Consider the following 17,871-nt stretch of genomic DNA (forward strand, 5'->3'; position numbering starts at 1 on the left):
TGAACCTGAAAATGTCTTCCGACACACACTGCACCTGAAGGGTTTCTCTCCCGTGTGTGTTCTCTGGTGTGTTTTAAGAGCAGATGACCATGAAAATGTCTTCCCACACACACTGCACCTGAAGGGTTTCTCTCCCGTGTGTGTTCTCTGGTGTTTTTTAAGAGTAGATGAATCTGAAAATGCCTTTCCACACACACTGCACTTGAAGGGTTTCTCTCCCGTGTGTGTTCTCTGGTGTCTTTGAAGATGAGACGAATCTGAAAATGCCTTCCCACACACACTGCACTTGAAGGGTTTCTCTCCCGTGTGCGTTCTCTGGTGTCTTTGAAGATGAGATGAATCTGAAAATGCCTTCCCACACACACTGCACTTGAAGGGTTTCTCTCCCGTGTGTGTTCTCTGGTGTGTTTTAAGAGCAAATGAACCTGAAAATGTCTTCCGACACACACTGCACCTGAAGGGTTTCTCTCCCGTGTGTGTTCTCTGGTGTGTTTTAAGAGCAGATGACCATGAAAATGTCTTCCCACACACACTGCACCTGAAGGGTTTCTCTCCCGTGTGTGTTCTCTGGTGTGTTTTAAGAGCAAATGAACCTGAAAATGTCTTCTGACACACACTGCACCTGAAGGGTTTCTCTCCCGTGTGTGTTCTCTGGTGTTTTTTAAGAGTAGATGAATCTGAAAATGCCTTCCCACACACAGTGCACTTGAAGAGTTTCTCTCCCGTGTGTGTTCTCTGGTGTGTTTTAAGAGTAGATGAATCTGAAAAAGTCTTCCCACACACAGTGTATTTGAAGGGTTTCTCTCCCGTGTGTGTTCTCTGGTGTTTTTTAAGAGCAAATGACTGTGAAAATGTCTTCACACACACACTGCACTTGAAGGGTTTCTCTCTCGTGTGTGTTCTCTGGTGTCTTTGAAGATGAGATGAATCTGAAAATGCCTTCCCACACACATTGCACTTTAAGGGTTTCTCTCCGGTGTGTGTTCTCTGGTGTGTTTTAAGAGCAAATGAATCTGAAAATGCCTTCCTACACACACTGCACTTGAAGAATTTCTCTCCCGTGTGTGTTCTCTGGTGTTTTTTAAGAGTAGATGAATCTGAAAATGTCTTCCCACACACACTGCACCTGAAGGGTTTCTCTCCCGTGTGTGTTCTCTGGTGTATTTTAAAAGCAGATGACTGTGAAAATGCCTTCCCACACACAGTGCACTTGAAGGGTTTCTCTCCTGTGTGTGTTCTCTGGTGTGTCTCAAGAACTGATGGCCATGCAAATGCCTTGTCACACACAGTGCACTTGAAGGGTTTCTCTCCTGTGTGAGTTCTCTGGTGCTGTGTCAAATTTCCAGTCCGATCCGTGCTGTATGCACGCTGGTCGCATTGTTGACTTGTCGTACCGAGCTGCTGCGCTGACTGCCTTTGCTCCATCAGACCAGCGTCAGCTGCAGACAGAAAATAAGAATATCCACACCATCTACACGTCAGTATCGAGCCATGGAGGAATGAATATATACAGTCACACGTGACTTACACGTCTATATTCATTCATGCATTCACGACTAGCTGTACTACCCGGCTTCACCCGGGACTTGGATCCACCACGTCCGGCCGCCTTTGTCTCCCCAGTGGCGATGTTCACACCACAACAGTTACTCGTTTGAGGCTGAGTCGACCTAGGGGAGGCCCAGAAGCGGTTCAAATAATCGTCACCGGTGGTGGCCGTGAGCGGGAATCGAACTCGGATCGCCGGGTTCATAGCGCGGCGTAGCGCTAACCGATACACTACAATGCGTTACGCTTCCACACACACACACACAGACACACACACAGACACACACAGACACACACAGACACATACACACACAGACACACACACAGACACAGATACACACACAGACACACGCACACAGACACACACACACAGACAACGCTAACCGCTACACTACAATGCGTGACGCTTCCACATGCGCGGGTCACGTGACAGATTTGACGTCACAGCTCACTAGCCGTGCAAAAAATCTATACATTATTGAGCTCCCCCCCCCCAAAAAAAAACCACAAAAGTGTATTTGTATAATGTTTGTATGGTGTACAGTCTGGAAAGTACCCACATGGTAAATTTCCAGTTTGTTGCATGTCGGGAAGTACACTAAACATTTTGAACAGACACACACAATCACAACTTTGCCTTATATATATTTGGAGATGCAGTGAAAAACTTTCCCAAAATTCATCACGCGGTTTCAGTTTTTTGATTTTCAGTTTGATTTATTTTGGTTATAGTCCCGTGAGCCATTCGGCTCTTGAATCGGGTGCAACCACAACAAGCAACAAAACAAAAACACGACCAAGAAAATCATCTTACAGTGACTATGTGTGACTGTGCAAACAGCACTGTCATGGCACGCAATGAGAGGGCAAATGTCATAAATATTCCTGTAAGCCCTCGCATCTTCAACATTAATGTTGCCATAGAAACGTTGTGGGGTGTTTTGCTTCATTTAAAGAAAGAAAAATTATTATCTGTTATTTTAATTTTATTTTCCATCTACGTGACTTTACCGAAAGAACCAAGAATATTAATTCCTGCAGTCACCAAAGTTTTAAGTCAAAACATTCACACACGTTGACAAAGCCTCACCTTGTGTTGTTGTGGGCAGGTCGCTTCTGATAACAAGAGCGGTATAGCAGCTCAAGCGGGCTTGGCCTGCTAACAAAAGAAAATAAAAACTGCGTGAATATTTACAATAAAACAAAGTTACAAAGTGGCGAGCCGGGTGAAGACAAATTAAACTTAAGCGAGATAATTAAAGTGAACGCAATCAGGCGAGGGCAGGAGGCAAGGCCCCGCGTGGCTAGGCCCCGCGTTGTAAAGTTCCAACCTGGACATCGATTCCCATGCTCGCTGCTACTCAACTGACATCCCTACGAGAGAGAGGCTCTACCTTGGTAAACAACAACAACCACCACCACAACAACCACAATCGCAATGAGAATTTCTCACCTCGGATTTCAGTGCAGGAAGCGATAGCTTCCTGTTATCTCGTGACGTCACGCGGCAGCAGGTGACATGACGTCACTTTCGGGGTGCGAGACACGCTCCTCCCACAATGAGCGTCTCCGTAAATAAATAAATTAGAGTATGAATAAATTATGTTAATGTACTTTCGATATTAGTTCATTTTAGTTCATTAGTTCATTTATTTGGTATAGCCCTGTGAGCCATTCGGCTCTTGAATCGGGTGCAACCGCAACAAACAAAAAACATGAACAAGAAAACATCTTAAAGTGATTATTTGACTGTGCAAACAGAAAATACAGGAAAAAAATATCAAAATATTCCTGAAATAGCACCGTACACCAACTCTGTGTGCAAAAATCCCAGTGGGATGCAAGTCAAATAACAACAACAACCACAATACAACTAAGATTAAGGCCATCAGTCTAACTCCGTACTACAATAAACATTAACATGGCCAAAACCAAAAAAACTTTTCGAAATCACCAAAATAAAAGCCATAAATGCAATGTAACAGTGATCATAGGGAGTGTGACCGAATTTTTTACAATAAACTACATAAATAAATTATAACACCAAAATCTAGAGCCATATTTTAGGCCACTGAATAGCAGTGGCAGCTAGGGGTGTACAACTCCTCTAGAGCAGTTTTGAGTGAAGATCTCATAGGTAGTGATTCAAGTTGCAGTTTATTGGCAATAGCATTCCAGACCCTGGGGTCATGAATAGCAAAGGCCCTTCCTCCAGTTTTTGTACGGCAATATGGAATGTAAAGCTGGTAAATGAGCGAAGACCTGAGGTCAAATTTGTTCTTTGAAACAGAGAGGAGATCCAGTAGGTAGTCTGCGGAATTTTTCGTAAGTACATCGTGAATAAATAAGATCTGGTGCACAAGCAGTCGAACATTAAGAGATGTTAAGTTTGACCCAATGTAGAGATCACAGTGGTGAGTCTATGGGGCAGTGTTGAGTCTATGGGCAGTGTTGAGTCTATGGGCAGTGTTGAGTCTATGGGCAGTGTTGAGTCTACGGGCAGTGTTGAGTCTATGGTGCAGTGTTGAGTATATGGGCAGTGTTGAGTCTACGGGCAGTGTTGAGTCTACGGGCAGTGTTGAGTCTATGGGCAGTGCTGAGTCTATTATGGTGTAGTGTTGAGTCTATGGTGCAGTGTTGAGTCTATGGGCAGTGTTGAGTCTATGGGCAGTGTTGAGTCTATGGGCAGTGTTGAGTCTACGGGCAGTGTTGAGTCTATGGTGCAGTGTTGAGTATATGGGCAGTGTTGAGTCTACGGGCAGTGTTGAGTCTACGGGCAGTGTTGAGTCTATGGGCAGTGCTGAGTCTATTATGGTGTAGTGTTGAGTCTGTGGTGCAGTGTTGAGTCTATGGGCAGTGTTGAGTCTATGGGCAGTGTTGAGTCTATGGGCAGTGCTGAGTCTATGGGCAGTGCTGAGTCTATGGGCAGTGTTGAGTCTATGGGCAGTGCTGAGTCTATGGGCAGTGTTGAGTCTATGGGCAGTGTTTATCAATTCTACAGAATCTGAGCCTCGCTCGCACTGCGTGTTCGCCTATCCGCACTACGATTTATAAAAGTGCCCTGCTAAGGCCTCACGTGATAACAGCCCCGCCGAGTCGCCTGCCCGTGATTCGAGGCACGGAACGTCGAATCTCCTCCTCCACCACGACCACACGAGGACATTGTTTTGTTTATAACCTCACCACGAAGGAGGATATAGCTCAAGACCCCCCCCCCCGACACCTACGCAGCGTTGCGCTGGTGAGTGCCGCGTTGAGGCCTATTCCGGGAGTGTCACCGGTCTCGGCTAGATTGCCCAGCCGGCCGAGGCGGCACTTTGGCCGGCTACAGATGCCGCTGTCATGCGATGGTCTCCATAGAGACCTGAAAGATGGTCTCTAGGTTATGTTGTGGGTTAGCAAGCTTCCAAAGGATGCGTGAAGGCTGCCGCTAGGCTTTTGTAACGAATCTTTGCTGCGTGTTTTAAACTTGAATTATTTGCAATGCACGCGTGTCAATGTGCTCTAGAGGAGTTGTACAACCCTAGCTGCCACTGCTATTCAGTGGCCTAAATTATGGCTCTAGATTTTGGTGTTATAATTTATGTAGTTTATTGTAAAAAATTCGGTCACAGTCCCTATGATCACTGTTACATTGGATTTATGGCTTTTATTTTGGTGATTTCGAAAAGTTTTTTTTGTTTTGGCCATGTTTTTGTTTATTGTAGTACGGAGTTAGACTGATGGCTTTAATCTTAGTTGTCTTGTGGTTGTTGTTGTTATTTGACTTGCATCCCACTGGGATTTTTGCACACAGCGTTGGTGTACGGTGCTATTTCAGGAATATTTTGATATTTTTTTCCTGTATTTTCTGTTTGCACAGTCACATAATCACTTTAAGATGTTTTCTTGTTCATGTTTTTTGTTTGTTGCGGTTGCACCCGATTCAAGAGCCGAATGGCTCACAGGGCTATACCAAATAAATGAACTATGAACTATGCGTCGCTCAAAGACTTCACTCGAGCGCGTCGTGTTCAAGCTCGCTTTGTCTACCTTAGGAGCTTACAAAGTGCCGCCCAATAATTTACCGTGCATCTGCCTCTTAGACCCGAGTGAATCGCTTGAACAAGTGCACATTCAGAAGCGTAAACTCTGCGAGTATCTCGTTTTGAATCTTGATGTGAAGCTTTCGTGACTGCAGTAATTCATATTCTTAGCTCTTTCGGTAAAGTCACGTTGAAGGGAAACAATTAAATAATAAAATGTATATAAAACAATAAAAATTATCGCGACGTTTCAACCTGATGACAACCGTTTGTGTTATGGTCGAAACGTCGTGAGAATTTTTATTGTTTTATATATATTTTATATATTTTATTGTTTCCCTTCAACGTGACTTTACCGAAAGAGCTAAGAATATCTCGTTTTATTCATTCTCCGTGTTTCCAAGGATTAAAAAAATTGCACATTCTCATTACCAATACATCGACCTGGCTGGTGGTCACAGTTGCCAGGAGCCCCTTTCCCTGTCGGCTTGACATTTTTTTCAACTCAATTGTTTTTTTACACAGCTCTTGGACAGACGTGCGGCAGTGTTGGTTTCTATCCTGGAAGGTGCTCTCACTCCAGGGGCTGTTTCATTGATGGGAAAAAAAACCTGAGCTGGGGCTGTAATCAATGTTGTTTTATTGATCTAGTTTAAAACATCAGCACGAACATCGGTGCCAAACTAACACGATGTGAGGCGCTAGATTTGAAGCTCTCGCGATGTGCAAGGATTCATACTCTTTGGATTTTTTTCGGTAAAGCCGCGGAGGTTAAAAAAAATCAAGTTAAACCCAAGTTAAACTTTAGCAGCCTTATAGTTTACAGCAGTATACTCTGCAAGGCAACCAGTTTGTCAGCTTAACTACTGCCTCCTGCCTCTGGTTCACGTGTGTAACGCTCTTCAACCTGCACACGGCCATCTCTCCGTCCCCAACCCCCTGCAGCATAACAGAAGGCGGCTTAACATTAGCCCCCCCCCACGGCCCTTCTTATCTCCCCCCCCCTTAACCTGTATACAATCTCGGGTGTCTTAGAGTTCTCTTCACCTGATTCAGCAATTTTGCCGTGACGGTTTCCACCTCAAGACGGAAGCTTGTGCTGCTGCCTCCGAAACGTCGTGATTTTAATTGAGTTTTTTTCCACTTATTTATTTTATAGATTTTTTTACCTACGTGACTTTAGCAAAAAAAAAACAAAGAGTCCAATGCGAGGAGGCGTTTCCCCCAACGTTCGTTTTCTGCGGTGGCAAAAAATGCAGCCTCTGCGAAACGATGAGAACCTAAACATTTTGCTCAACGCAGGAGGAACGTGTCCATCAGTGAGGGAGCCTTAGGCATGCATCCAATTGTCCCGTTGTGAAGGAGGAGGTCTTTAACCCGGCATGGTTGTCACCTGGTGTACAGGAGGTCGTGGGGTTTGATACCGACTCTGACACTCCCTGCTCTAACTTTGGAGTTGACGTTTCTCGCGCCCCGCAGCCGCGTGGATTTCTCTCCCAGAGTCCTCCGTTTTTTTCTCCTGCACATTCAGAAACGCCACACGTTTAGAGTATTTTGCCCTGAATGTCCACTTGATATCAGCCCACCGTTTATGGGCCAATGTCTCTTCTTAAAAAGAGCTATGTAGCACGGTGGTGTGCTTCGCGTGGCAAGATTAAACATTGGTTAGTTTTATTAGTATATATATTTTTTGAGTGATTTGTTTTACTCTTCCTGTAACTCTGCACTCACGCCGTGTTTTTGTTTTGTGTTTGTTGTCATGTTCTGACTCAGCGCCACAACTGGACATCTGTGAAAAAAAGAGCTTCGTAGCGCTTTGGATTCCTCCTCTTGCAGTCTAAATAAATATCATTCCCACTGCTCCTCCTACTCCCTCCCCTTCACCCCTCCTAGCCAAGTGAAGGAAGCCGCCAGGCCGACCATCTGCCACCCCCCCCCCCCAATGGAGACTTTCCACACCACCACCCGTTTAGTGGCCTTGCTGGTCGTTGTGCTGGGCGACCGTCACAACCCCTTCGCCCTGCCCCTTGACCGTGAGTAGCAAACAGCGCCGCTACCCCACTTGAGACGATGCCCCCTCTCAACGCTACTCCCACTAAAGGCCATCGACTAAACTCGACTCTTTTGACTTCACTAGGCAATGCCCACTGAGCTTCGACGTTCAAGCGGGGCCGAGTACTCGAAACACTTGTGGGTATCTGTGTGAGTAGTGTGTGGGTATCTGTGTGAGTAGTGTGTGGGTCTCTGTGTGAGTAGTGTGTGGGTCTCTGTGTGAGTAGTGTGTGGGTCTCTCTGTGTGAGTAGTCTGTGGGTCTCTGTGTGAGTAGTGTATGGGTCTCTGTGTGAGTAGTGTGTGGGTCTCTGTGTGAGTAGTGTGTGGGTCTCTGTGTGAGTAGTGTGTGGGTCTCTGTGTGAGTAGTGTGTGGGTCTCTCTGTTAGTAGTGTATGGGTCTCTCTGTGAGTAGTCTGTGGGTCTCTGTGTGAGTAGTGTGTGGGTCTCTCTGTGAGTAGTCTGTGGGTCTCTGTGTGAGTAGTGTGTGGGTCTCTCTGTTAGTAGTGTATGGGTCTCTCTGTGAGTAGTGTGTAGGTCTCTCTGTGAGCAGTGTGTGGGTCTCTGTGTGAGTAGTCTGTGGGTCTCTCTGTGAGTAGTCGATTCTGAGCGCGGCGCGGGGGGAGAGACGCCCGGAAGGACCCGGAGGGAGAAATCCACACGACCGCCACGGTGACGAGAGGCCAACGCGAGAAACAACCACTCCGAGCCGCAGAACCTCGCAGGCGAGAGGGAGAGAGAGAGAGAGGGTTCTGAAAATCGATTTTTTAAATATTTTTTAAAAACCCACTTTGTGCGAATCGCCTTCTACGACCCCCCCCCCTCCACGACTCGTAGGGGGGGACGCGGCAGCCCCCCGACGACCGCCTCACACAGCCAGCGCCCCGCAGATGCTGTCGGAGCCAGACAGGATATACAGGGCGAGAGAGGGAGAGGCGGTGTACATGGAGTGCTCGGTGTTGGCGTGGCCGCCCGCCACCATCCTGTGGTGAGACCGAACGCCGCGCCAGAGCGTCCGTCCCTCTCCGCCTCTCCTCTCGCTCTCCGCTCGCTGGAGACTCTTTTTGTTTATTTCACTGCCTGATGCCCACCGAGCCGTGCAGCTGTTTTTCAGAAGCTACCCGGCCATGTCGCAAACGACGGCCCTGACGACGAAGAGGCTCCTCGTTCATTCGGCACGCCGTCATCGCGCCTCGACGCTCCCTGTCGTGAGGGCTGTACGTGCCCTGAACTTCTTTCGCACCCTACGTGGCCAACCGTGCTAATCTGTGCCTCCGTGGACCTGGGTGTCCGTGGGTCTCTCTGTATGTGTACGTGCCCTTAACTTCTTTCGCACCCTACGTGGCCAACCGTGCTAATCAGAGGCACGGGAGCTGAGTCTGTTTTGTGAATGCCGCCAGCGGGTTTGCATGGCTGGCCACGTGCGGAGCGAAAGAAGTTCAACATAGAACACTCCCATAGACTTCAATGTTAAAGGCTCCCATAGACTTCAATGTTAAAGGCTCCCATAGACTTCAATATTAAAGGCTCCCATAGGCTTCAATGTTAAAGGCTCCCATAGACTTCAATGTTAAAGGCTCCCATAGACTTCAATGTTACAGGCTCCCATAGACTTCAATGTTACAGGCTCCCATAGACGTCAATGTTAAAGGCTCCCATAGACTTCAATGTTAAATGCTCCCACAGACTTCAATGTTAAAGGCTCCCATAGACTTCAATGTTAAAGGCTCCCATAGACTTCAATGTTAAAGGCTCCCAGTCTTCAATGTTAAAGGCTCCCATAGACTTCAATGCTACAGGCTCCCATAGACTTAAATGTTACAGGCTCCCATAGACTTCAATGTCAAAGGCTCCCATAGACTTCAATGTTAAAGGCTCCCATAGACTTCAATGTTAAAGGCTCCCATAGACTTCAATGTTAAAGGCTCCCATAGATTTCGATTTAAAGCTTTCGTGACTGCAAGGATTCATCTTCTTTGGTTCTTTCGGTAAAGTCACTCCAGCGCTGTCCTCCAGTCTCGTCCCCTTCACCTGATGAAGGCCGATTGTGTTGTGGCCGAAACGTCGTGAGAATATTATTGTGTTATTTTATTTTTTCTATTTATTGTTTTATTCTCATTCTACGTGACTTTACCGAAAGAACCAAAGAAGATGGTTCCCATAGACTTCAATGTTAAAGGCTCCCATAGACTTCAATGTTAAAGGCTCCCATAGACTTCAATGTTAAAGTCTCCCATAGACTTCAATGTTAAAGTCTCCCATAGACTTCAATTTTAAAGGCTCCCATAGACTTCAATGTAAAAGGCTCCCATAGACTTCAATGTAAAAGGCTCCCATATACTTCAATGTTAAAGGCTCCCATAGACTTCAATGTTAAAGGCTCCCATAGACTTCAATGTTAAAGGCTCCTAGTCTTCAATGTTAAAGGCTCCCATAGACTTAAATGTTACAGGCTCCCATAGACTTCAATGTTGAAGGCTCCCGTAGACTTAAATGTTAAAGGCTCCCATAGACTTCAATGTTAAAGGCTCCCATAGACTTCAATGTTAAAGGCTCCCATAGACTTCAATGTTAAAGGCTGCCATAGACTTCAGTGTTAAAGGCTCCCATAGACTTCAATGTTAAAGACTCCCATAGACTTCAATGTTAAAGGCTCCCATAGGCTTCAATGTTAAAGGCTCCCATAGGCTAACATTTATAATTTCGCGCGCGCGGGGGCGGGGTACGGCGACTGTCGATGGCCGCCACGCGGACGTGGCTCAGAGCGAGAGAGCGAGAGAGGGGCACTCAACGCGGCGGAGGGCCGCGTGAACCTCGCCGCTCCAACGTCCCCCGGGACGTTCGCCTCCGCGTCTCCCGAAGCCGCCGACCCCGGATCTCAAATCCCCCGACGGCATCGCCGTCAAACCTCAACGGTTCACGCCCCCCGCCTGCCCCCCCCCCCACGCTTTCCCGCGCACCGCCAGGTTCAGGAACTACCGGAGCTTGAATGTTGAGGGCGAGCGCTTCCAGATCTTCGAGAACGGCACCCTTCACATCGTGGACTTGCGGCGCGAGGACTCGGACACTTACACCTGCTTCGCCACCAACAACCTGAACACCGGCCAGCTGCGGGCGCACCTCTCCGTCGAAGGTGAGCAAAGTCGCCGCCGGCAACAAACCCGTCAGCCGGAATCCCTCTCCGATCCGGCGCCGAGCCGTTAACCGCCGCCGTACCGCAACCGCCGCCATCGAAGACGAAGATCCCCCACCGTGTAGCCCAGGGGTGGGCAAATGTTTTACTCGCGGGCCACAGTGGATTCTAAAATTTGACAGAGGGGCCGGGCCAGGAACAGATGGATGGAGTGTTTGTGTGAACTAAATATAAATGACGTGTTAAAAATCATGACGTGAAAGGATTTGGCCTTTAACAGGTAGCAAAGCATTCATTTGCAAGGCAATTTAACAAATTGCACGAACATGAACAATACAAAAACATGTCGTAACGTGACTGATCAAACATCGTGAAAACAGCGCCATCTAATGGGGAAATGGGGGCAATTACAGGAGAAAGGTAAAATTTAATTTAATAATAATAATATTTGGACAAGTTCGGCGGGCCAGAATAAAAAGCCCAACGGGCCGTATACTGCCCGGGGGCCGTACTTTGCCCACGTCTGGTGTAGCCTCAACAGGCCGCGGGGGCAAGCGCTGTTAGCAAGTAGCACCTGTGAAGGCCGGCACGGCGCACGAGGGGGTGGGTGGCCAGCGCCACGCCCGACCGCCTTTGTCTCCCCGGTGCTGGCGATGTTCGCCACACACCGCGCCGGGTGCTCGTTTGAGGCCGAGTCGACCTAGGGGAGGCCCAAGACCGGTTCAGATAATCGTCACCGCGTGTTGGTGGCCGTGAGCGGGAATCGAACTTGGGTTCGGCCGGGTTCGTAGCGCGGCGTAGCGCGGCGTAGACCGCTACACCCGCCGCCGCCACCACCACCACCACCATTAACTACCACCACCATCACCCCCACAACCACCCCCACAGTGGCGCCGGGCGGTGAGGAGGAGGACGAGGAGGAGGACGAGGACGGGGAGGACGAGGAGGAGGACGAGGAGGAGGACGAGGACAAGGAGGACGAGGAGGAGGACGAGGAGGAGGAGGACGAGGAGGAGGGCCAGGACGATGGCAAGGAGGCCTCTACGTCCTCGCCATCGGCCCCCAACGCCGGTAGCGGCCGTGACGGCGGTGCTGACGAGGGCGAGGATGACGACGACGAGCTGTTAGCTACCTCTATAGGTACGCGGGAGGGCGGCGGCTTGGATCGTCTGACCACCCTGACGATGCAAATGGCCGTGGTCAGCCCAATGAGGTCGGCGGCGCGGAAAGTCCTGGGTTTAAAAAAACCTGGGTTTCGGCCACCCCGTGAATCTCCATTGGCTGCTCGGGTTCCCAAGTGCTTGCTCCATTTATGCTTGGATTCAATGTTAAAGGCTCCCATAGGCTTCAATGTTAAAGGCTCCCATAGACTTCAATGTTAAAGGCTCCCATAGACTTCAATGTTACAGGCTCCCATAGACTTCAATGTTACAGGCTCCCATAGACGTCAATGTTAAAGGCTCCCATAGACTTCAATGTTAAAGGCTCCCACAGACTTCAATGTTAAAGGCTCCCATAGACTTCAATGTTAAAGGCTCCCATAGACTTCAATGTTAAAGGCTCCCAGTCTTCAATGTTAAAGGCTCCCATAGACTTCAATGCTACAGGCTCCCATAGACTTAAATGTTACAGGCTCCCATAGACTTCAATGTCAAAGGCTCCCATAGACTTCAATGTTAAAGGCTCCCATAGACTTCAATGTTAAAGGCTCCCATAGACTTCAATGTTAAAGGCTCCCATAGATTTCGATTTAAAGCTTTCGTGACTGCAAGGATTCATCTTCTTTGGTTCTTTCGGTAAAGTCACTCCAGCGCTGTCCTCCAGTCTCGTCCCCTTCACCTGATGAAGGCCGATTGTGTTGTGGCCGAAACGTCGTGAGAATATTATTGTGTTATTTTATTTTTTCTATTTATTGTTTTATTCTCATTCTACGTGACTTTACCGAAAGAACCAAAGAAGATGGTTCCCATAGACTTCAATGTTAAAGGCTCCCATAGACTTCAATGTTAAAGGCTCCCATAGACTTCAATGTTAAAGTCTCCCATAGACTTCAATGTTAAAGTCTCCCATAGACTTCAATTTTAAAGGCTCCCATAGACTTCAATGTAAAAGGCTCCCATAGACTTCAATGTAAAAGGCTCCCATATACTTCAATGTTAAAGGCTCCCATAGACTTCAATGTTAAAGGCTCCCATAGACTTCAATGTTAAAGGCTCCTAGTCTTCAATGTTAAAGGCTCCCATATACTTCAATGTTACAGGCTCCCATAGACTTAAATGTTACAGGCTCCCATAGACTTCAATGTCAAAGGCTCCCATAGACTTCAATGTTAAAGGCTCCCATAGACTTCAATGTTAAAGGCTCCCATAGACTTCAATGTTAAAGGCTCCCATAGATTTCGATTTAAAGCTTTCGTGACTGCAAGGATTCATCTTCTTTGGTTCTTTCGGTAAAGTCACTCCAGCGCTGTCCTCCAGTCTCGTCCCCTTCACCTGATGAAGGCCGCTTGTGTTGTGGCCGAAACGTCGTGAGAATATTATTGTGTTATTTTATTTTTTCTATTTAGTATTTTATTCTCATTCTACGTGACTTTACCGAAAGAACCAAAGAAGATGGCTCCCATAGACTTCAATGTTAAAGGCTCCCATAGACTTCAATGTAAAAGGCTCCCATATACTTCAATGTTAAAGGCTCCCATAGACTTCAATGTTAAAGGCTCCCATAGACTCACGGAGGTGCACACATCGAGGGCAGTCAACAAAGTTGCGGTCAAACGGAGATAAAAGAACAATTTGACAATAAAAAGAATCTCAGCATCGCAACTCTGGGCAGGGGTTTGCTGTTTTGGCAAAGAGCGTTGTTGACATGCGGGGGGTGGTGATGGTGGTACACCGTTCACCGCAGAGGAGTTACAATCGGGCACCCGACGTCGATGATGTGACAGTCGGCGTTTTAATTTACCAAATAGTTTTAAACGTAAAGTGATGGATCGTCTCTCTGAATGAGTGATTGGGTGGGTGGGTGAGTGGCTGAGTGAACAAGTGAGGAAGAGGTTTCAGTCTCAACTACCAACAACCTCCAACAAATCTTCCATCCCTTAGGAGGTGGTGGCGGTGGTGGTGTTGGTGGTGTTGGTGGTGGTGGTGGTGTTGGTGGTGTTGGTGGTGTTAGTGGTGTTGGTTGTGTTGGTGGTGTTGGTGGTGGTGTTGGTGGTGTTGGTGGTGTTGGTGTTGGTGGTGTTGGTGGTGGTGGTGTTAGTGGTGTTGGTGGTGTTGGTGGTGTTGGTGGTGATGTTGGTGATGTTGGTGATGTTGGTGGTCTTGGTGGTGTTGATGGTGATGTTGGTGGTGGTGTTGGTGGTGTTGGTGGTGGTGTTGGTGGTGGTGTTGGTGGTGTTGGTGGTGGTGGTGTTGGTGTTGTTGGTGGTGGAGATGGAGGAGGAGCCGGAGGGGGTAAGAGTCCCCCCGGTACTCGTACATCGCTCTCATCGTAGCGATGGCGACTGACGTCTCGTTTCTCCGCTTGCCCCTTTGCAGCGACGACATCATCAGCGACGACGTCAGCGGCGGTGACATCAGCGGTGACGACATCAGCGGCGACGACGTCAGCGGGGCGGGCGTCCGCCACCAGCAAGGCGTCTTGCTGTCCCGGTGCCGCTTGGCCCACGGCGCTTCTGCTCACGCTGGTGCAGTCGTGGCGCTGCGGCGGCGACGTCTAGAAGGAAGCTTTTCTTTCCCGCTCTCGCAAAAAGCTTCACGATTTGCGATGCCCCGTTGCGTTCCGACATCGTTTTTCGTTTCCACGCATTCACGTTGTCTGAGTTTTATTGGGGGAGAAAAGTAACGCGCCGTGTGCCCGCGACGTCTCGCGGAGAGCCGTCTTGCGTGACGATTTTAAACGCGAGTTGCGACTGAGTCATACCCTGAAGTTGTTCCGTGCTGCTGCTGCCGTGCTGAAGACGTAATCATAAAGGCGCCAAGTTAGCTGTTGCTGCTGTTGTTGACACAAATGTTGCCGTTGTTGATGGTCCAGCTGAGGCAGGGAGAAGGTGCCAGAGTCTTGCGGGGCGAACGCTGTTGTGGATCCCGGGGGGGTGGGGGGGGGGTGGGCGCTGTGGTGCTCTGTGAGTGATGTACAGCAAAGGGAGACTAGAGTCTTGTGCGTCTCGTCTCACACGCTTAGGTGAGGACATCACTGACGAAGAATAATATTTTGTTACCAGGTTAAGAAGGGCCCACAACTGGGGCCTATCGTTGGCTTCCGATTTCACCGATTTTCCTCGAGTCGAAATAAAAAACATCTGATTATGAATATAACAGCACGACCTTTAACTACCCGGCTTCGCCCGGGACTTGGATTCACCACACCCGGCCGCCTTTGTCTCCCGATGTTCACACCACAACAGTTAATCGTTTGAGGCTGAGTCGACCTAGGGGAGGCCCAGGACCGGTTGAAATAATCGTCACCGGTGGGGGCCGTGAGCGGGAATCGAACTCGGGTCGCCAGGTTCGTAGCGCAGCGTAGCGCTAACCGCTACACTACAATGCGTTACGCTTCCACACAACAACAACAACCGCTATTCGCCACTAAGTGGCGGTGACGTCACCACGACGCTTGTGCCAGGCTATGTGCACCCTGAGGCCACGTGAAGTGTTGAACGCCCGCTGGCAGGAGGTCACGGGGTAGACCCAGGTGCCACGGGTCGACTGACTGAGATGACTGGCTGATGCACCACCTGTGCCCCCTACTGTGCCAACCTACTGTGCTTTAGCCACCCGGCGCTCCGCTCGTTGTGAGCGTCGCTCCTCCGCCCTCCGTTGTTGGAGGGCGACTACCTCCAACTGCCCAGTAGCGTCCTTCACGAGCCTCCTCCACAGAGGCCGATCTTGACACCGCTGGTACCGGTCATCGGCAAGTCCACTCAGCTCCACGTCCTCCTGTACCACATCACTCCATCTCTTCTCTAGCCTGTGCCGCGCCCGCTTAGCCCCCTCAATCCGGTCGAAAAAAAGCTGTTTCGGCACGCGGTGGCTGGGCATGCGGGCTACATGACCCAGCCAACGCAGCCTTGCCCGCCGGAGGAGCTCACCGATGGTACCTTGCCCAGATCTTTCAAGGATTTGTGAGCTCCTCACACAATCCAGTCTGGTTAAACCCAGGATGGATCGTAGGCAGGCCAGCCTAAATGTTTCTAACCGGCGAAGATGTTCCATTAGGGGGGTCCACGTTTCGCAAGCGTAGAGAAGGGAGGGAATGACCGTGGCTGAGAAGACCTGAAGCTTAGTGCGGAGCGACAGACCAGGTAGCTTCCACACAGCGTTACGCAACCGATGAAAAGATTGCCGCTCGACTGATTCGGAGTGAGACCTCTGCTGTTAACCTGGAGCCGGTCATAAGCACACTGCCCAGGTATGGGAAACTCTCCACTCTCTCCACAACTGCCCCATCACCGATTGGGAGTTGTGGGGGTGGAGTGTCCGTTGGTACAAAATACCCAGGCAGGTGCTTAGTTTTGGTGGGGCTGATGGTAAGGCTCCACCTCTTAGTGGCATGCTCCAGTCTCAGCAGCAGCGTCTCCAACTCCTCCTCTGAATGAGCAGCTATTACCAAATCATCAGCATACATAACGTGGTTGAGCAATAGGGAGCCATCCCTTGACCGCACCCGGGCATCGATCAGCCTCCCATTATATCTGTACCATATGGAGATTCCCCCGGTACAGCTATTGAAGGCTTCACGAACTACATGGTCAAAATAGATGTTAAACAATGTGGGAGCCAGAGGACATCCCTGTCACACCCCAAGGTGTACAGGGAATGGCTCTGACTCCCGGCCACGTAGTTTTACCCGGGCCCGCTCACCATCATGAAGGTCCTTAATGATCGTGAGCAGAGGGTCAGGTACTCCAAAAGCACGAAGAACAACCCAAAGCCCAGGCCTACTGATGGTATCATAGGCCTTGACCAGGTCAATAAAGCAGAGATGTAGGTCTTGTTGGAATTCCCTACACCTCTGCTGTAGCAGACGGACAGAAAATATGGCATCTGTGCAGGACCGCCCTTTTCTGAAACCGTATTGGGGCTCCGCAAGCCTCTCCTCAGCGTGCCTGGCAAGGCGATGCTGAATAATCCTTGCCAGGACCTTTCCCGGCACACTGAGGAGTGAGATGCCCCTGTAGTTGTTACAGTCTGTGTGGTCCCCCTTCTTAAAAAGGGGGACCACCAGGGCATCCTTCCAATCCTGCGGAACCCGTCCAGTGGTCCAGACCGTTGTTATGATGTCATATAGGGCAGTCTGTACACAAACGCCACTCTCCCTCAGCATTTCGCTTGGGAGATAATCTCTGCCCGCTGCCTTTCCTGGTCTCAGCCTCCAGATTGCCTTCAGTACTTCCTCAACAGAAGGCAACGCAGCCAGCCACTCACAGGGGGTGACTTCTTCCAATATTTGAGGCACCGCAGCCTCAGCAGGGTCATCCTCACTTTGTGCCACGATGTTTTCCTGGCTGAGCGATTTTCCCTCCCCCAGGACCTCACAGAAATGCTCAGCAAACCTGCAAACCTGTTCCTGGGGGTCGGAGATTGGATCACCGTTTTTTCCCCTAATGATGATAATAGGTGTGGCGCTTCAGGTTACTTTTTTGATGGAGTTAAATAGAGATTTGTGATCACGGGCCACTGAGGCAGACTCCATCTCCTCAGCAACCCGCGACCACCACCCATCCTTGCAGCGCCTCACGGCTCTCCGAACCTCCGAGCGAAGGCTGCGGTAAGCCTCCTCATTCTCTGACGTGGGATTCTGTAGCCGATGACAGTGGGCCTGTCGCTTTTTCTCAACCATCCTGAACACCTCCTCTGTCAGCCAGGGTCTCTGGGGAGGTCTGGACCGCGTACCCAAAGCAGCCATTGCAGCTGCATGAGTCACAGTCCTAAACCTCGCCCATTTACCCTCGACATCAGGAGGAGTCGGGGACGATGCCAATCCCAGCCGCAAGCGATAATGAAATTCTCGCTTGCAACTTTCATCAGATAACTGACACCAGGCCACTTTAGGTTGGAATGGTGTCCTGGGTGTACACCCACCACCGGAGTGGAAGAATGGCAGGCGCATCTTAC

At 49.4% G+C, this 17,871-nt stretch overlaps 1 long non-coding RNA gene across 1 annotated transcript; it reads left to right on the forward strand.

The window, feature by feature from the left end:
- Positions 1-4,372: 4,372 nt before the first annotated feature.
- Positions 4,373-8,452, forward strand: LOC142921026 (uncharacterized). The gene is made up of 3 exons (XR_012939183.1): positions 4,373-4,789; positions 7,467-7,606; positions 7,711-8,452. It is a non-coding gene; the product is annotated as an uncharacterized LOC142921026 (long non-coding RNA).
- The last annotated feature ends 9,419 nt before the right edge of the window (positions 8,453-17,871 follow it).

Source organism: Petromyzon marinus, unplaced genomic scaffold (genome assembly GCF_048934315.1).
Source record: "Petromyzon marinus isolate PM22_M1 ecotype Great Lakes invasive population unplaced genomic scaffold, UKy_Petmar_22M1.pri1.0 PM_G_Scaffold_79, whole genome shotgun sequence".
Classification (NCBI taxonomy): Eukaryota; Metazoa; Chordata; class Hyperoartia; order Petromyzontiformes; family Petromyzontidae; genus Petromyzon; species Petromyzon marinus.